This window comes from Dipodomys merriami, unplaced genomic scaffold (assembly GCF_024711535.1).
Source record: "Dipodomys merriami isolate MVZ:Mamm:240054 unplaced genomic scaffold, mDipMer1.0.p SCAF_469, whole genome shotgun sequence".
Classification (NCBI taxonomy): Eukaryota; Metazoa; Chordata; class Mammalia; order Rodentia; family Heteromyidae; genus Dipodomys; species Dipodomys merriami.
In genome coordinates this window covers 49,543-55,847 of record NW_027206034.1, presented here as the reverse complement: position 1 = coordinate 55,847, position 6,305 = coordinate 49,543, and the positions used below count along the sequence as shown (strand labels likewise).

Genomic DNA, 6,305 nt, shown 5'->3' with positions numbered 1-6,305 from the left:
GAGTCAAGCAGAAAAAGACAGATAAGTTGAAGTTAGGCAAAATGGACCTCAAGATAAGGACTGAAGTGTTTTTTCTTGCTTTCTATTGCTTCTAATGTTTTATAAAGTGATTTTTTTTCGGTTGTGGGGCATGAACTCTGGGCCTGGGCATTGTCTCTGAGCTCTTCAGCTCAAGGCTAGTGCTCTACTTATTTAGCCACAGTGCTACTTCCAGCTTTTTCTGTTTATGTGGTACTGAGGAATTGAACCCAGGGCCTCCTGCATTCAAGGCAAGAACTCTAACACTGAGCGACCTTCCCAGCCCAGGGTTATATGTTGTTGTTGTTGTTGCTTGGTGTGTCCCTCCCCCACGGTATAACTCCTGTTTTCACTGTAGTTAATGTTGGTATAATTTGTGGAGGGGAAGGGAAAAACAAATTGTTTAAATAGGAACCCATTACAACAATGAAATATACAAGACATTAAGTTGAAAAATGAAATTTAGAACTTTGGGGAGGAGTCGGGGGACTAGATGGGGGAGAGGGGGTGTCGCAGCAGGGATGGCAAAGGGAAACAAAGGAGTAGGCAGCAATGCTTGATAAGAAATGTGCTCATGGTAGGACGAGGCCAGGCACGCCGAGCGCAGCCAGGTTACAATCTGACTGGCTAGCCAGTCTGGAGCACCTGGGCCTCCAAGGGTAGGATCCTGGTTGCTTGTGTCCTGCTTGACAATTTACCTCTCTCCAGCTCTCTCCAGTTATGTCATGGTCCCCCAAACCCGGGGACCAGGAACCTGGTTTACTTGGTAAAAGGCGCCGTTGGCTTGCCCCACGGCCTGCCCCTCTGCTCCCCCCCACACACACACAACCGGACTCGAACCTTGGGTATTTCAGGCCACTCCTCTGTAGCTGGAGACCTGCCAGGCAGCCTCTGGGAGAAGCAGGCCCAAACCTTGTAGGGCCTCCTGCCCCAGGGACGCGAGGAGGATGAGCTGGCTCTTTCCCCTGACCAAGAGCGCCTCCTTCTCCACAGCAGGATCCCTGGTGGTGGCCTCACCAGCCTCCAACAGCAGAAGCAGTGCTTGATCGAGTCCCTCCGGAACTCCCACTCCAGTATAGCTGAAATACAGAAAGATGTGGAATACAGATTGCCCTTCACTGTAAACAACTTGACAATTAACATTAATATAGTACTTCCTCCACAGTTTCCTCAGGAAAAACCAGCAATCAGTGTTTATCCACCAATCTGACATCCTTTAATGGATAAACATGGAATATATGTTACCTCTCAATTAGTAAGCAATTTTACAATACACTCAGATCTTGGAAAGATTAGCCAGAGTCTGTTGGATGAGTTTTGGAAGAATTCTCCTGTTTTAGCTCCCACTTCAACAGCATTTCCATACCTGTATAGTAACCCAGGTGGGCTGCCTCCTTATGCTTCTTAGGGTTTTCCATTTCTTCCTGCATATCCTCCTCAAGAAGCTAACAGAACATAACTTCTTTGTTACTGACACTGTTTCTTCTTCAACAAGTTATACAACAGCCAAGTCTGCTGCTCCTACATTTGGTGTCCTTTCAAGTCGGCCATTGCCTGTTCCCACAATGGAAACTTCAACACCTATAAGCCAAAATGGTTTTGGGTACAAGATGGCAGATGTCCCTGATGCATTTCCAGAACTCTCAGAATTGTGTCACAACTCACAGATATGAATGAACAAGAGGAAGTATTACTAGAACAGTTTGAGTTTACCTCAACTAAAACAAATTATTAATGACAAGGGTGATTTAGTAAAAAGTATTGAGGAATTAGCAAGAAAACTCTCCTCTTGGAGCCCAGTTTGGAAGCCAAAAGGCAAACTGTTTTAGATAAGTATGAGTTACTTACACAAATGAAATCTACGTTTGAAAAGAAGAGGCAGAGACAACATGAACTGAGTGAGAGTTGTAGTGCAAGTGCCCTACAGGCAAGATGGAAAGTCGCTGCACATGAAGCTGAGGAAGAATCTGATAATATTGCTGAAGATTTCTCGGAGGGAAAAACTGAAATAGATGATTTTCTCAGTAGCTTCATGGAAAAAAGAACAGTTTGCCACTGTAGAAGAGCCAAGGAAGAGAAACTTAAACAAGTGATAGCAATGCACAGCCAACTTCATGGTCCATTACAGATTTTCCTGAAAACATGGACCGCCAAGAGAGAAATGAGACATAAAACTAAGTACATTATTTTAGATTTAAGGTTTGTAAGTTGGCATTTCATTGAAATGGCTGAATTCAGATGTACTCTACATTGTTTAAAGAACTGAGATTGTTTTTTATATAGATTAGAATGATTATGATCTTTGCTTGGAAAATTTTTCTGCAGTATTTGCACTAAAAACGCCTATTTATCATTGATAAATCCTGTCCTTTTAAAATTTCACTGCTATTCTTATAATTAAATACCTTATGCATGTGATTTTAGTTTTAATATTTTATGAAAAGTACTTAATCTTGTACTTTTAATTTGAAACTGCCTCATTTCTTTATCAAGAATGATATCTTCTTTAGATTATTTTCCTCTCAGTAATTTTTAAGTACTTTCAGCTATGGAAAGATACCCACACCCTCTCTTTTTCTTTCTTTTTGAATAAAACTTTCAAAAGCAATTTGTTTTTAAATATTCATAATACCAGAAAATATCAAACCAGCCAATGTGCCAGATATATACCTATAACATATAAATATACCTATTATATATATATATATATATATATATATATCTTTAATAAATAAAAAAATTCAAAAAATGTCTTAATTACATTGCTCATGTAATTGTAACCCCTCTGTATGGTATTTTCACAATAATAAAACTTTAAAAAATTAATTTAAAAAAAATTTAAAAAATATCTCCATGGAAACCTAATCACCTTTTTAATCCTTTCACAAGTCCTCTAAACTGAATGATATATTTTACATGTTACTCTGCTACCCCTACATATATTTTATTGTCCTAAGGAAACTCTTTAAAAGATAGTCTATTGATTGATATTTTGTGTGTCAACTTCCCAAAATATGTTCTGCCCTCAATCCAACTAAAAAATTCTCATCTTCATCTTCCTTTTTGAAAAGTGAACACCTGTCATTTAGATAAGAATCAATACATGATTTCATTCACCAGATATTCAAACTGTCATCTCAGTTGTCAGGAATAATAGAGTTCAATCAATATACTCATTTATTCTAGATCAAACTCTTTGATACATTCTCATGGCATTGATAACAAAACCAAGCATCAACATATATGACTTTATTTCATCTCATGTTCTCTCTGGAATGTTTAGAAAATTGTCTCTTAAATGTACAGCCACAGAGTAGCTATATTTAGTTGATTAATAAATTATTTTATTTACTAATCTATTTATTTCAGTAATGGGACTTGAACTCAGGGACTCAGTGTTATTGTTCCTTAAATTTTATGCTCATGGCTAGTGCTTTACCATTGCAGCCACATAAGAGGCTTACAGATTTACATGCCTGTGTGGGAATCGAGTCATGATCTGAGATGTCAGCCTCCTGAGTAGCTAGGACTACAGGTATGAGCCACCAGTGCCCAGTTTTATACTTAGTTTATTTTAAATTAGATTTATTCAGAAAGGCATCTAAGCAAAAATGCTATTTTTAATATTTTAAGATCCAAACTACCTCCAGAGTCCTCTCCTCATTGTTGATGGACTCATTTGCCCAGGGATGACTATTATTTGGGTCCTTATAAGAAATTTATGACAACATGTGAAAAGAAACAAATTTGTAATTTTATACTGGAAAGTCAGAGTCTAATTTGCAGGACTAAACATAGTGAATACTCTCCAGCTGTGAACGCGTGAAAACTATAGACAAGGATGATCAAGAATGGCCTCAGCTAGGATTCTAACCAGTGAATTCGAGGCTAGTAACCAGGGCAAATACAAGGCTTCATGGTTCAAATTTGATAATGAACTCTAAGGGGAGCAATGGACAATCATCTAAAAGACTAGCTGGGAGTGGGATTCTGCAGACGTTGTTGGTCATGAGCTTTTCCAACCTAATAGGGATTGAGATTTATTTACACATAATCTCTCCAGAAGAGGTCACTAACACCATGACTGTCCATTCATTGAATTGTGTCACACTAAACAATGTCATTTCATCAAAAGTGATTTAGAATTACCAAGATCATCTTGAAAGACATTTAAGATGACTCCTTTCTTTATTCCTTCTGAAAAACTTTGATGGATGAATCTGGGAAGATGAAGGACAAAGTTCACTCACTTTTGAGGCTGGGAAGGTGGCTCAGAGTGGTCGAGTGCTTGCCTCCAATACATGAGGCCCTGGGTTGGATTCCTCAGCACCATATAAACAGTAAAAACAAAAACAACAACAACAACAAAAACAAAGGCCAGAAGTGGCACTGTGGCTCTAGTGGTAGTGTTCTAGCCTTGAGCTGAAGAGCTCAATGACAGTAACCAGGCCTAGAGTTCAAGCCCCACAACACACAAAGAAAAAAAAATCACTTTTTTTTGTTATTGTTCTCTTATGCCCGACAATGTTTTCTTCTCATAAGAATTTTGTTGAATATGAGATTCTAAACTTCTCTTTCTGTTTTAGTTTTGCTCTATTTTGTTATGTCTTTCTTCCATACTTTAAATATTCTCCTCCATTTAATTGTTGCTTGGAAAAATATAGAAGATTTTGATAAAATCTATATCTTTGTCCCTCTGAAGTAAGGCTCCACTATGTGTGATTTTTCTTTCTTTTTTTAAATTTAATTTAATTTTATTGTAAAGGTGATGCAAAGAGGCTTTATAATTCCATAAGTAAGGTAGTGAGGTCATTTCTTGTCAAGCATTTTTACCCCTCCCTCATTTTTTCTTCCACTTTCCCTCTGACTCACCACAGCTAAGAGACATTGTGTTAGAACCAGACAGTCTTTCTTTTTCTCTTAAAAATATATTTTATTATTACTGTTCAGCTAATACACAGATGTATTGTACAGGTAAAGTTATAATTATGTAAGTCAGATAATAAATGTATTTCCTTTTGAACTCTGCCAGCCATTCCTTTGCTCTCTCCCAGTTTTTCTCTCCCATCCCTACTCACAGTTTCAGTTTAATTTAAATTTAAATTTTATTGTCCAGGTGTTGTACCTAGGGGTTACAGTCACATAAGTAAGTTAGTTAGTATATTTCTTGCTAACTTTTTACTCCTGCCTTCATTTTTCTCCTGCTTTCCCTTCCCCCAAGCCCTCCCCCAAAGTTGTACAGAACATTTCCAACATACGGTTTTGTGAGTATCACGGTTGAATTGGTTCTCATCTTTGTCCTTTGACTCACCATTTTTTGTTACCCTTCCCTAATTGACATAAACATTTATACAATACCCAGGGTACCAAAATCAAATACAGTGACAACAGGAATTATACCATAGGGGAAAGTACATGTAAAAGAAACAAAAAAAAAATCCACATAGTACATTAAAAAAACAACAACAACAAAGAAAAACCTCCTGTGCCCATATCTTGGGATTCATTTTTCTTAGCATCATCTTATATGATCATATGTACATAGCTATTGAGCTATTCTGTTCATCTGCTAAGATTATCCTAGATGTATACTATTTATTACACATAAGGGAAACCATGGGACCTATGTTCTTTTGGGTCTGGCTTATTTCACTTAATATGATTTTTTTCCAAGTCCTTCCAAATGGGACCGTGTCATTCTTTCTGATAGAAGCATTGAATTCATATATATCTTCTTTTTGGTTGGTCATGGGGCTTGAACTCTGGGCCTGAGCACTGTTCCTTAGCTCTTCAGCTCAAGGCTAGAGCTCTACCACTTGAACTACATGCCACTTCTGGTTTCTCTGTTGATTTATTGGAGATAAGAGTGTCAAGGACTTTCCTGCCCAGGCTGGCTTTGAACACAATCCTCAGATCTCAGCTTCCTGAGTAGCTAGGATTATAAACATGAGCCACCGGCACCCAGCATATATCACATTTTCTTGATCTATTCATCTATTGAGGGACAGTCAGTTCATTTTCTACATACTGTCTAATGAATACCACTGCTGCATTTGTTCTCCCTTTGTCCCACCTTTTCTGTGCCCCCCCATCCTTCAAATGACAAATAAAGGAAAATAACAAAAACAGCAGCACCAACACCAAAAATCTCATTTCCATCTCTTGGAATTCATTTCTTTAAATATTATTTTATAAGAACATGTGCACATAGTGATTGTTCCTTTTTGATATGCTGCTATGAATATCTGCCAATGGTCTCACTGTATGGTGGGTAACTTTTTTATTTC

At 37.7% G+C, this 6,305-nt stretch overlaps 1 pseudogene; it reads left to right on the top strand.

The window, feature by feature from the left end:
* The first annotated feature begins 965 nt into the window (after window positions 1-965).
* LOC138808696 (vacuolar protein sorting-associated protein 37A pseudogene) lies at window positions 966-2,217 on the top strand (annotated as a pseudogene).
* The last annotated feature ends 4,088 nt before the right edge of the window (window positions 2,218-6,305 follow it).